The sequence below is a fragment of the Mesitornis unicolor genome, unplaced genomic scaffold (genome assembly GCF_000695765.1).
Source record: "Mesitornis unicolor isolate BGI_N332 unplaced genomic scaffold, ASM69576v1 scaffold570, whole genome shotgun sequence".
NCBI classification, from domain to species: Eukaryota; Metazoa; Chordata; class Aves; order Mesitornithiformes; family Mesitornithidae; genus Mesitornis; species Mesitornis unicolor.
This window is the reverse complement of record NW_010157383.1, coordinates 55,184-68,813: the sequence shown is the minus strand read 5'-3', so window position 1 is coordinate 68,813 and position 13,630 is coordinate 55,184. Positions and strand designations below refer to the sequence as shown.

General features: G+C 40.8%; 1 protein-coding gene across 2 annotated transcripts in view; it reads left to right on the top strand.

Moving 5' to 3' along the window:
- Positions 1 to 13,630, top strand: part of LOC104536963 (sodium channel protein type 5 subunit alpha-like) — a 168,911-nt gene that overhangs the window by 105,164 nt on the left and 50,117 nt on the right. The window lies entirely within an intron of this gene.

Sequence of the window (13,630 nt, the reverse complement as noted above, 5' to 3'; positions counted from 1 at the left end):
AGCAGGAACCAAAGCAGCAAGCTGATTGTTCCCTCTCAAGGATCTTTTAGGTTCCTAGATCATTAAAATGTGGAAATTATTTTCTTGAACGACCATACAGTGTCTTGTAATTGCTTATTAAGACCATCTTTTCATATGTGGCATCAGCTTTCAGTTTTCTGAAGGAGTAAGAACCATATTACAGGAACAGTAAGGTGATGGGACTGTTCAGTGTATGCAGTCCAGTCCACCTGACAGTCTATCCTCCCCAAACTTACCTGCAGTTTGATTACATTGAAGGTTTCAGATATCAGAGCGGTTTGTACCATTTACATTAGATATGTAAGTCCAAAGCTTAAATCTTCAAAATTCCTACTTTAGCATTGCTTAACCTTCTAGGTGCTCACTGCTATAGCCCAGAATGGTGTGTGCCTTTTTTATAATGACATCTCTTTGTGGTTCAGAAGAATCCTGTGTTTAACAGACTAAAAGGAGGTTCTAGATGAGTAACGCTGGATATCCTCCATTAGTCCCCAAAGTACGATGTCCTGTGCTTACACTCCTGAACTCTGTCTTGTTTCTACTACCCCAGACCTCAGTGACATCCAGGTCCTTCTGCACGCTATCTGAATGCTTTTCTGCATTGATGAGTGTTTACAGTCAGCAAATTTTATTAGTGCAACCTGAGAAAATGGCTCTACCATTTCCTTATTCTTTGAGGCAGACAAAGTTAGTGCTTTCTCCTCCCTTCTTAAATTTAATTACTTCATATCCTGCCTTACCCAAACTATTGCCCTCAACTTGATCTGTCTGTAGCATGCAACTGAGAAGAAGGTCCACACTGCAGTGGCTGGGGGCCCTTAGCTACAGTCATCTGAAAAGCATCTCACATTCGCCCCCTCTGCAATGACAAAGCCAGGCACGGATGCGGCTTTCCACAGAGATAACACCTTTGTATTTTCACATGCAGCACAGTGCCGAGCCAGCAGCGCTTGCCTGCTTGTCTTCAGAAAATGCCATTATTGATTTGTTCCGACGGAGTGGCTAATTGGGTCATATGGAAAGTGCTGGCTGCCTGCTGCCAGGACCGAGCATTTTGCAGCTTCTTACCCCTTCTCCGACACCAGGCACACACGCTGTGGGCACACTGCCTTTCCACACACAGTGACCAGGACCCAGCTCCCACCGTAGCCAACTTGTGCCATCTTGAGACTGGCCCATCCTCTTGCTCAAAGCTTAGCCCTGGCTGAGAAAATCCTTGAATAACAGAGAGCTGCTGTGTCTACTAGGGCTCACCTTCCCACGACCTGGCAGGGAATTTTGCCTGCAGGAAGGGGATAGGGACTTTCATTGCCTCTCAGGGTGTCCCAGCTTCCCAGTTCTCAGTGTGCTCTTCCTAGACCCCTTCAAAGCAGAGCAGCATCTCTGCTATGATTTCCAACAGGGTTAAACCCGGGTCCACAGAGAGGACCCGAGGGGTGTACATAGCCTGGATTTTGCACACCAAATGAGTATTCATTGCACCACAGCACACTTTGCTTTCTCAGTCATATTCACATTTTTTTTCTGCGATCAGCACTTCTCCCGCTGTGTATACCCTTGTCTGGGCTCCACCAAACACATCTCCCAGAAAAGTCAGTTTTCCAGACTTAGATGAGAAACTTCATCTCTACACATCAACAACAGAGCTGGCTGTCACCAGTCCCTAGTTAATGGTACAGTTTCTATATTGCCTTGAACTGGATCAAGCCCCTAAGCTTTTATTCTTTTCTTTCCCGTATTTTTTTCAGAATTATCGACTCATTTTATTGCATTTGATAAGACGAAATTGTTCCTGATGGCTTTTTTTTGCATGTTTCTACCAGTAAGAGATTCATAATTTTGAGGTCAGAGAGAGCCATTAGGTTCATCATGGTTCAGATTTCTCATAACACTGAGTCAAAGGCTTCAACCACTGATTTCTACACAGAGCCTGTAAGTTTACTTTAGCTATGATACACCATTTGTAAGCCAGAGAAAAGAATGAAATGTCTCAGGTAGCAGCAAGCTCACCATCTGCATCTGGACCCACATCTGTTTCTTTTGGATACAGTGGAAATTTTACTGCTCAATTCCTGTGCAAGACAGACCTGCTCCTAAACCTGAAGTGTTTCTGTAAAAGTCAATGGAGTTATTCCAGGTTGACATAAGTGTAGCTGAAATTATTGAAAAATGTTATAAAAATGCCAGTGCATAAAGAATTTTATATATTTTTTTATGACAATGTCTTATACTTCCAATAATTCCAACATCTATAAATCAGAGATACCATGAAGTCATGTGTTTATTTGACAGGGTACATTAATTTTAGTCTTTTACTGCAGAAATATACTTTATCATCAGGAACCATAATGCCCTTTCAAACAGCATTTATATGCCCTCAGTTTTCAGTTCCAGTCTGTGAGACACGTTCTCTTTTTGTGCAACCAGATAAAATACCTTTGAATTACGTTGATGACTCCCCACTTCTTAGTGGTAGGAGAGTAAGCCCACGTGTATACGTGTGTGCAGCGTGCAATAAATCTTACAGCATTCTTCTTGTCAGCTTTATTTGGGTAAATATTTTTCTGATCATTGAGTAAGATAGGAGGACTTTTTCTTTATCATTAGGTACATACTTTGCCTTTTGTGTGTTTTGCTTTGCATTTTTTGAAATCTGAGTAGATTTGCTAATTATTTTTAGTGATAAAATAAAATATTTCTGTATTTATTGTTTAGAAGAATAGCAGCAAGGCCATTAAAAAAAAGACAAAGGACTGTAAACAGCAGCAGATTTAAAGCACCTATGTCTGCATCTTTGCTTTTACTTATAGAAAGTCATTTGCGTTTATTTTGCTTCAGTAGGATGGGGCAGAAGCAGAAGACTCCGTGTCAGAGCTCTGCTGACGTGATTAGAGCAGTCACACTGCGAACAAAGGTTTTAGGATGCTTATTCAGTGCGTGGTGGCAGGGAAATATATTTGTCCACAGCAAAATGTCTAAGGTGCAGGAAACACAGAGAGCTGATGGAGGAGAGAAAAAGGGGGGAGGAAAATAATAATAATAATAATAAATTTAAAAACCTGGCATTGAAAGAGCCGATATCAGGCGTAGCGGACTTGACAACATGCATTTGGACAACTGCCCAGGCCATCGGCTGCGCGTCAGTCACAGCCTACTGGGTGCCATTTCCCAGTATCCATATCCCTCCCTGGAGCAAAACGCTGCTCAGAAATGAGCATTTCTCACTGTTTCTCCCTTTGGTAAAGGAAATGCCGACATTTAACATTTCGGACAAAATGAACAGCAGTCAGTTCCCCAACAGCTCCTGTGCCAAGTGAGACAGCGCGTGCGTGTCAAGGGAGTTGAAATTGCTCGCGTTGATTATGGTCCAAAATAACAAGATTTAAATAGTGGTTATTTTGTTGCAATTGCCTGTACTAATATCAAACTTCCTTAATGATTAAATTATTAATGCCTTATTTGGGTGAAAGGTTCTGGGTTACTCGCTGCACTTTGAGGCAAACTTCCAAAATTTAGACTTCCATCAAAGGAGCCCATTAGTTTGAGTTCTTCATATTATCCTATGGAGAGATCCCAATTACCAAAAGAAACATAAAGTAGATTGTGATTAAACTTCAAAATGCAATTTAGCAGAAGGTATTAGCTTGAACTCTGAACAATGAACACTTATGAAACACTTTGACTGCCTATTTAAGCCTATTGAATTGATAACAGGCTAAATTAACTTCAGCAGTCCATCATTTTGCCAAGTTCTCCCACTTAGACTAATTTTGAGAACCAACCCTCGGAATAATGAATCTATGTTTTATTATAGGCAGTGTGTTGCCCAGTGTGGGAAAACATCTTAGGCCAGCCAGGCAGAAGCCATTAGAAATAATGTGCCTTGCTCCTCTGCTGCCAGATACCAAACGCTTGAAATGTTCTGGATTGATCCAAGAAGGGACACTGCTAAACACGTATTTCCCTCCTTGAGGGACAATGTTTGGCAAAGCACCCAGCGCTCATGCAGAGACAAGCAGCGATGGCTGCGATGATGTTTGTCTGGCAAAGTTTTAGTTCACCTTTATTCAAATGAAAGCAAATACCAGGGCAGGCTGGTTCCAGGGGGTATTTTGCAGTTAACAGCTTCTGCTCACCAGCTGTGGTTTCTGGCCAGCCTTAGCCTTCACCGTTCTGAATTTTAAGGGCCAGATTTTGGGTTTTTTAATCCATCTAATTACTCACAGATGCATTATTTTTTAGAACAAGTACTGCACTTTGCTTCCAAATACCCTACAACTTGCAGGGGATAAAAAAAATGTGGTCTTTAGGTCCACCAGGAGGACGAATTCTGTGTTCAACTAGGTGTAAGTTCAGACTACAACAGCATTAACTCTGACAGATGACAGCTCAATTGGAAACTCCCCTGGGACCTGTGGACATGCAAGTAGAGAGGCATAATTTCATATACAGGTGATTCACCAGAAGCTGGGCAGCAGGCCTGTGCTGTTGCTGAACTCGGACACTATTGTGTTTAACCTGTTTTGCCTGTTAGCAATTTGGGTTTTAATAAACGATGTCCCTATAAAGGCTGGGTCATCAAGAAAAAGAAAAAAAACCCAGATGGATTCACATGGCAAATATATGCAGCATCTTCTAATTCTGACATTTGGCTGCTCCCCTTGAACTAGATTATTTTGGGCTTTTGCATAGATGAATGGCAAGAGAAAAGACTAGGAGGACTAGATAAGAGCTGAAAAACTGAACAAAAATCAGTTTTCTAAGCTAGTCTGGTGTCTGGTTGTTTCTGCTGAAGTGGGATGATGGACCAGGTGGCATAGAATAGAGGGTGGGAATGACCAGTCTTAAATAATCAGGTTTAGGCTGTCTCTTTCCAGTTTTCTTACCCTTTCTGAGGAATTTGTAGGTCTTAAAATATGTACAAGTGTTGCAACCTTAAGGTAGGATTTCATATGCTTTACACCAGTATTGCAAACACTGTAGTCTGCTAATAAAAAGCACTTGTAAAGGGACGTGGAGTAGCGTGAGTCCTCTCTGTATCTTAGCTACAATCCCAGTGCTGTGGCGTGGTATTGCGGCAGTTTTTCCTCTGATTTCTCATCAAACTGAGTAGTAGCAACTCTGCTCTACAGCAGCAATTCTCCAAAGCGGGTTAGAGGGATTCTTAAATGTGCACTCTTAAAATTGACAGCTGCACACCAGCCTCTTTTATTCCTAGCAGAATAAGTGATATTAATCTTCCCCTTCTTGAATTAAGGAAGCAAGGGGATTTTCCTGATGCATTTGGTGATTTTTCTTTGCAAGCTAAACGTGCAGGAAAATAAATCCACTGATTTTATTGGTGCTACAAGGATTTACATTTATTTGTGAAAGACGAGAACCAAGATCATAAACAATCTGTTTAGATAACAAGAACCCACAATTCATATCCCTGGTTCACGGCTATTTATTTCTCTCCCATTTTAGCTCAGGTTTCTCAAGGCTTTTCAGAATGACTGAATTCAGCATATCTGAGAGTTGTCAGCCTAACAGCTCTGCAGACTGTAGTCTCCTGTTTACTTTACACACCAAACAGGTGCCACCCAGGCAGAAATGCAAGCTCGCCATATTTCAGCAGCATTACAATCTGCTCGGTGCTCCACTTATGTAGAGGTAGGATATAAACAGTTCGGTTTTCATGATCATTTACTTCTTGGCTCCTTTGCAGAGGAAGGGTGCCAGTTACTAGACGCAGACTGTTGCTGGGAAAGGATGCCAATTGCTACCAGGCACGGTAATTTTATGAAATCTATAGCTGTCTGCAAGGAGGAACACAAACATCAACAATTGCTTTATGGAGTAAACAGGGCTCTCATAACTATATGTGTCACTCTGCTGAACTGGGTTTACTACACGTGAAAAGCTCCTCAGACTCCTGTTATGGCACCTGAAAACTGGCTATAGGAAGTTAAAATATGTTGTTGTCTATTAAAGGACTAATTGCTGAGCTGCATTGCTCAAAGATGCTCAACTTCATAGTGTCAGTCATCTATGAATGGCTAAAACAGAGATAATTCTGTTGCCAGCATCCTTGGCTGCTGCTAACGCTTCCTCTGGTGGGCAGTGTCCCATAGAAAAGCTTGGGAATGTCCATCCAATGTATAGCCAAATGTATGCAGACTGGTATGTGGGGGGCACTAGGACAAGCCTCCACTGCTCTGAGTCTGCACCTGGAAATGTCCTGACCAGCTTGTTTTTGCAAAGTGAACATAGACATCCCTGAAATCCCATTAGTGTCTTCAAAGAGACAGAGGGCTGCGTGAGTCTGGTGGGGAGCAGAGAAGATCCATAAAGCTGAAGCTTCCCATTGCACTGTGGACTGAGTAAAGGGCAGTTTGCATTTGCACTGATTAACAAGAGACAGAGGATATCCTGTCCACCTCATAAAAGAATTTACATTAACTTTGTCCTGCTACATCCTTCATCATTGCTTGTTGCTCTGCAGTGAGAGTTGCAAGGGGGGCGAGCTCCAGAGCCAATTCCCATTTCTGGCATCCCCACCTGCTTGGGAGAGGAAGCTTTCTGCTACCAAAGGCTTTGCACGTCTTCTTTTCTACAACAACCACTGCCAAGGAATCAGGGAACAAATGTACAAGCCAGGGCCATGATCTAGGGAGTGAGTGAAGCACCAAGAGAACCCATTTGAGCTGTGACCATCCGAAAGGCAGGTCTTGGGATCTTCTTTCTAAATTTGTTTGCACAGGATGGAAAAAATTACATTTCCATGGGGAAGGAATAAAGTGGATCCATGCTGATGACAGGTATTTGTCTTGTTTTGCCAACAGCAAGTCCTCCTTCCAAAGGAGTGGCATTAGCACTAATCCCCTTTTGAGCCTGAAACAATTAGCCGATCTGTGCTTTTCAGAGGCAGAATGCAGTGTGGAGCCTTTGTATTTATTTGTGTCAGCAAACAAGTATGTGGGTCCGTGCACAAACACACTTGAGATGTCACCTAGATTATAATCTGTTTTCAATCCCATTGCTGTTTCTCTGGTGCAGCATGCAAGGGGACAACACTGGGTCCATCCTCCTCTATGTGCTAAATGACTCGTACAGTGTTGGCAGATCACCATTTTTAGGGCCCAGATCAGTGCAGAGGTGAGCAAACTTAAGGTTTATGGTCTAAAGGAACTGAGGTCTGTCCCAGGCTCCCAACCCTCCATTTGGCACGCACAAAGTTTTTGTATTGCTGAATGATTTTACCTTATAAATTATGAAAACAATGGAATCAATAAATATTAACATAATGTGTATTGCCTTGGCAACATGGCACTTGATAAAAAGTTAAAAGCTAATTATATAAACCACCCACGGTGGGGAGCTTTACAGGAGATAAACCTGCTGCTGTTGCTGCCAGAAGATCAAATCATCTGGAATCAGAACAAAAGCAAATAGTCCCAAATTAAACAACATAAACCAAATTCACCTTTCCCCAGAAAGGTTGGTGCCGAGCTTCAGGTGCTATGTGCTGGAAACGGGACTGTTGCACCCGATGAGAGTGGCTTACCAAGGCTGGCATCAGTTGTTTGCAAAAACTCAGATGACTCCCTAAGACCCTTTTTGGGATCAGTCTGTACAACCAGATCTTTTGAAAGGTTTATTTCTCTTAGAGGATTTTCTCTCACCTTACAAATTTGTAGGACAAGTCTGAAAATATGTAGTGATAAACCAACTCGTTTTCTGAGCACATTTGCATGTTATCCCTATTAGATAATTTGACAGGATATATTTCATCATTTTTAATTAATATTAGCTCATCGGATACATGGTACAATTGTGATTTTTGGGAGGCAGCTGGGTCTAGGAAAGCATTGCTGCGTCTTGGTACCACACAGCAGGGTTAGTAAATAGAGAATTGGCGTAAGTTTGGCATTCGACCCTAGCTTAGTGCAGTAATTTGCTTAACAACTTGAATATTCGTCAGATCAACTGAGTTACACAGCCTATTCTCATACCCTGCATAGTTTCTAATGAATCTGAGTGCACAACCTTTCTGCATAAATGAACTTGAGACGTCACCTCAGATTGCATAGCACTTTTAACATGAAACAATTGTTTTTGTTGTTTTAGTGCTATAACCAATATCATGCCATTAAGATTACTTGGTACTAGGTTGTATGCACATTGCATTAAAAAAAAAAAGACTTAATGGCTGAGCGCCCTACTTGTGCATGCTGGACCTTCCATGTTAGCTTCTCCCCTGAATGTTACGGTATTTCCAAAGATGTGCCTTAAAGAGTGTTACTTTTTGGCAGGGACAGAACTATAAATCAGTGATTATGGAGTGATCTTTGACCTGTGAAGATCAGTGCTAAACTGTGCCTAGAAATTGTCTGTAATACATTCTTTTGCAGTGTGTACAGGCTTGGACACGCATAATTTAATTTATTAAAGTTAGAATATATTTTAGACCACATGCCCTCTGAAGCAGGAAACAAGTAATTTGTTTTTTAATTAATTTGCTAGAAACACAGAACGACATTTGAAAGGGCTGGTACAAACCTGACAGTCCGAAAGTATTTACACGGAGAGCACTTTGCTTAACCAACTGCTTCCTTTTTGTCATCTGTTCTTTCAGATAGTTATATTTGGAATAAAGTGTTTTTCTGCTCCTGGTACCTCTTGAGGGACTTCCTGTGGTGATGTGGCTTTAGAACTGAGGCAGGTAGTCTGTGGTTCCCTGAGGAAGGGAAACTCACTTAATACATGAGTAACATCAAATGTCAGTCAAGCCATGGGGAAAAAAAGGTGGACAAGTGAAAGATAAATAGTTTTCAATAATTACTGTTGAAATCTTGTTATGCTTGTAATTTTTTTCTCAGCATGGAAGTCTTTCTGTAAGCAATGCAGTACAATGCTTTGAAACCAGCTAGAGTTTTATTAATATTTTAGTAGCAGCGTTAGTAATGGTATGAACGATGGTAGTGCTGTGATGAGCTATGGAGTATTCAGAGAAATCCGTGTCTTGGGTGACTCAATAAAGCCACACTGATTTACACACGCAGAGAACCTGGGCCTCCAGACGTAGGGACCAACCCTACAAATGTGCTTTCTTCTGCCATTAGTCCTGAGTACTTCTGGAGAGCTCAGCAGCAATAATCATCACCCCAGGAAGAAGTGGATGGGTTTAATGGCACCGCTCGTACTGGCAAGCACTGGATCGAGTCAGATGTGTTTGTGGAAAAAAAGAATATTGCTCCGATTCCAGAGTCCATCCCTTTTTAGTGAAGTACTTTAGCATGTGTTCTCCTTTCAACCTGCGGTTAAGTCCCATTGGCATCAGTGGGTGCAAAGTAGTCTTAAGTGTTCTCATGAATCAGAGCCACATACGTTTACGTATTTACCTGCAGTTTTTCCACATCTACTTTCAGATACTTATAATCTCTTCTGATGAATTTTGCATTTTCTTCCCCTTCAATGTGTATCTTGTCTCCACTGGGTGCATTTTATTTTCCACACTGTTTCAAGCAGACTCATAGCACAGCATTGGGTATTGCACTCATGCCTTTCTCCAGCTGCAACACTGAGTATCCTCACGGCTTCAGAGTACACCCTTCAGTTATTTGACTGAACCGAAAGCTCCTTTCTGAGTGCCTTGGGTCACTGGAGGCAACAAAGCCAGACTCAGAATGGAGATTGCAAGGGTATTTCTTCCTACTCCAGCAACAATAGCTCAAAAAAAATTGGTCTTTTTGTATTACCATTTTCTACAGATATCTTGATATATCCGGTTGCTAAAGCTCAAAAGTTACAGCATAAGCTTGTGTTACCTTGTTCCTTGTCATTTTCCTTAGATGTCGTCCCCTGACAAGTATAGTCCAGGCTACTTTCTCTTCTAGCTAAAGAGTCCTACTTAGGAAATGAGCATGCTATCAAAGAAAAAGAAAATAAAACCATCTAGGATTATTTCCAGCAGGCAAAACAGCTGCAGCTGAGGGGGCAGAGATGCCAAAGCCCAGGCGTCCGGAGTCAGAACTCTGAGATTTGTGAAGAGTTAAGTGAGTTGCACGTGGATAAGCAGTTGAAGGCTGAGCCGCCACCTCCAGTAGGGCAAAAAGAGGTAACAGAAACAACTTTCCTACCTCATACTGCATGCAATTCAGTGCACCAGCTCCGTAGTGCATGTCACTGATTTATGTGGGGTTTATGGCTTGTGAAAATATGTGTTTGTGAAGTGGTAGAAAAGTAATAGCACATAGAAGGTATTACAGTCTTAGTAAAGAAGAGAGAGGATTTTGTTGTCATAAAAATAATTAGAAAGCTTGGAAAATGTGCATTATAAATTAAGATGGGATTCCAAGAGGCTTTGAAAAAACCCACAAAATAATCCGTACTGTTACTGTCTTATTTTAGAAGCAAGTATGTCTGTGTTTCCCCACTGAAAAATAGCTCTAAGAATGACATCTGCTGACTTGGCAGATCTGTACCTTGAGTTCACTGGAGGGCGTTTGCTCTCTGTCGCAGATTACCATTTCTTTTCCTGCTAGTGCATAGACCCAAGAAAGGTGCAACAATATAAGTAACTCATAGGAAGATACTAACTAAACAGTAAGTTTTGGTATCATTCAGCTAATGCTGGCCAAAGTGCAGCTCACTCATTGTTTCTTGAAGTGTACACATTGACATTTATTTTCAATTCGTAGGATTATGTTGTTGTTATAAATGCATATCTTTGTACTGTACACTGAGTGACCCCAGGCTTTAAATTCCCTGTGTCCTTCTTGCTGACTTGTTGGGTTTTTTTCCCATTCAGATTTAGCATTATACTGAGATAACATTTTCTTTATTAGACAATCTTTGAAGTCAGGAACTTGGGGTTTTGGGTGATGTCTTGGGAGTCTGAGGATCTTCTTATCTCCTTGAGATTGGAACCAGTGGTGGTTTTGGAGGACTGACTTAATGAAAAGGAAAGGTTGTCATAATACTAACAAGCATTACACCTCTCTCAGTTCTGCTAAAGAACGGCTGGCAAATTTATTACTCTAGCAGGAGCAATCCCGTGGATAAATCTTGACAGAACGACAGGAACACCCATCAGGGAGCCAGAGCTCATCTTCCTCAGACCTGCTGATTCATATTGTCATTTGTGGTGGAATTTACTGAACTATGTGTAGACATCTGCATCTGAACTTGTCATCCAAGGCCCCTTTATAGTCAATGAGGATCTGGAGCCAATGTAGTTAGGTAAATGTGTCTCATCTCCCACTGAAATCTACATTTAAATTAGGTCAGATAGATCATCTTCTAAACGTGCCTCTTTCTCCCTATTGATGATAAAGGGAACCCAGGGTAACTAGGCTAGTTTTACAACTATAGATGAGCTAAATTCCCTTCACAGTAACCAGAAATCCTCTAGCCATGAAGCACTTCTTTAATGAGTGATCCTCCTCACCAGAATACTTCTTGAACTTCATCTTCATAAAGAACAGGTCCTGAACTTTAGAGGAAGGAGACTCAAATATTTGATATCCCAGTCTCGGGAAACAATGTATATGTATTTACCAAAGAAACACAAAAATTTAAAATAATGAGATGAAACATTCTAATCAGGAGGAATTAGAAGACTGTTCCAGGAATTTTTCTCTCAGACAATTAGGTATCCTTTGTGTTTAAGTGTCTTTTTGAGATAAATAAATGTGAGAGCCTAACATGGAGGCTGGAAAACTGTATCTTTTTTTAGTGCTATAACGAAATGTCATGATAAAGCAGGAACATTCTAGCCCTGACATATTCAGACCATCGTGATAAAGAAATAATCCCCATTTCCTCCCTCAACTTTCAAACGGTCCTGGGACACAAATGTCACCTTTCTATAGTAGACTATAACTGATTCTATTTGCAGCTGCTTAGAAAGAGGTGGAGGAATATGGCAATAGTCCAGAGTTGACTTGAAATCAAACGGAAGTTCACATGAGGCTATGAATACCAACATGAAAGAGCAAAGCCCAAAGGATGCTATTTTTGAAGGCTAGATTTTGCTTGGACATTTCATACTTACAGTCCTCCTATTCAGAAGTGATCTTTCGTGCTGGCACACAAGGACATGCTAATCGCCTTTTTGATGAACGTCCCAAGAACTTGCGACCAGCCAAATAAAGCCAGCAACTGCAAGGAAGTAACTTAACAGATCTGGTATGTCCAAGAGGCAGGGCTTTGAGGGCTTCAGTCAATAACAGGAAGCACTGAATCTGTCCTGAATAAAACACTGTTGATGTCAGTAAAGGATACAGCATGTGATTAAAAATTCATCCTATATGAATCGTCAAAAAGACACTATAGAAATAAAATAATTGATGTCACAGGTGGATAAGACCTCAGAGAACAAACTGGTTGGTTTCTCTGCCAAAGCACTGACCCATAAAAATATATTGTACAGCTTTGTAGAATCTACCTTTAAATGTACCAGGCTGCTTGGATTTCTCCATTTACCAAATGGAACAACTCACTTGCTTAGGAAAAATCTCATGGCTGGGTAAATTGCCTTAATAACCAGTCCTTTCTTTTTTTTTTTTTTTCTTTTCCCTTTCAAAGTACCATTTCATTACTCTTTTTTATCCATCATTCCCTTTTTATGAATTAATATCACCTAATTTAATAGATTGTTGTTTGGTTCCTTTTTCATCTTTGGCTTACCTTCTGAAGTCACATACAATTGTTCTGACATTTGAATTATTTCTTGTAAATTACTGTCACTGTGCCCTTTATCTGACTTTTTTACCTCTTTCTTTGCAACTTCTTCAATTGTTCCTTTCTAGAGTTGTTTTGCAAGAAGCAAGAACAATATTCCAGATACAACTTCCACAGAACCATAAAGGGAGGAAATAGTATCTCATTATCTAGACATGATGATTTCTTATAGGTTTTCTGCATTGCTACATCCCACTGCAAAATCATGTCTAATTTTTTAATATTACTCCAGGTGACTTGGGGTTAGTGGTTTCCAGGATTTCCATTGTAATTTTCCCAGAACTCTCTCATTTGTACTGTTTTGAGTCAAGTCCCACTTTGCTACATTCTCTCCATGTTTCACTTCTCTTTTCCTTTCTGCTTCCTCAGTTTCAATGCTTTCTTGTTTGAATGTTATCAGTTAACATGAGGATTACATCAGTCAGTACCTCCTCTATATCTTCAGTGAAGATGATGTTGACTCTAATCCCTATAGATCTCCTCCTCTGAAGACAAAGTCTGTGTTATATTTTGGTCCTTAGGATGGCTTTTCTCCATGCATCAATGGGTGAATCCAAGCCAATCACAATTTATTTTAAAAGTAGAGTTTTCTATGATAGATATCAAGATATTTTCTTAAGGTTTATATATCATATGTCAATTTGATAGATTAAGGCTGTGATCTTCAGAGGTGAGGGAGAAAGGAAGGGAGATAAGACAGTTAAGCTCTGAGCAAACATCAACTTTCAATGAGATTTCGACATCTCACTGCTAACAGCTTTTTGAAAAACCCTTTCAGATCAATTTGCCACTATTACAGACACAAGCGGTGGGTGTGGAAGCCCTGTCTGGGTACTTAAAACAGCTACTCCACCCAGAAACACATTAAAAACTATCCTCTGCA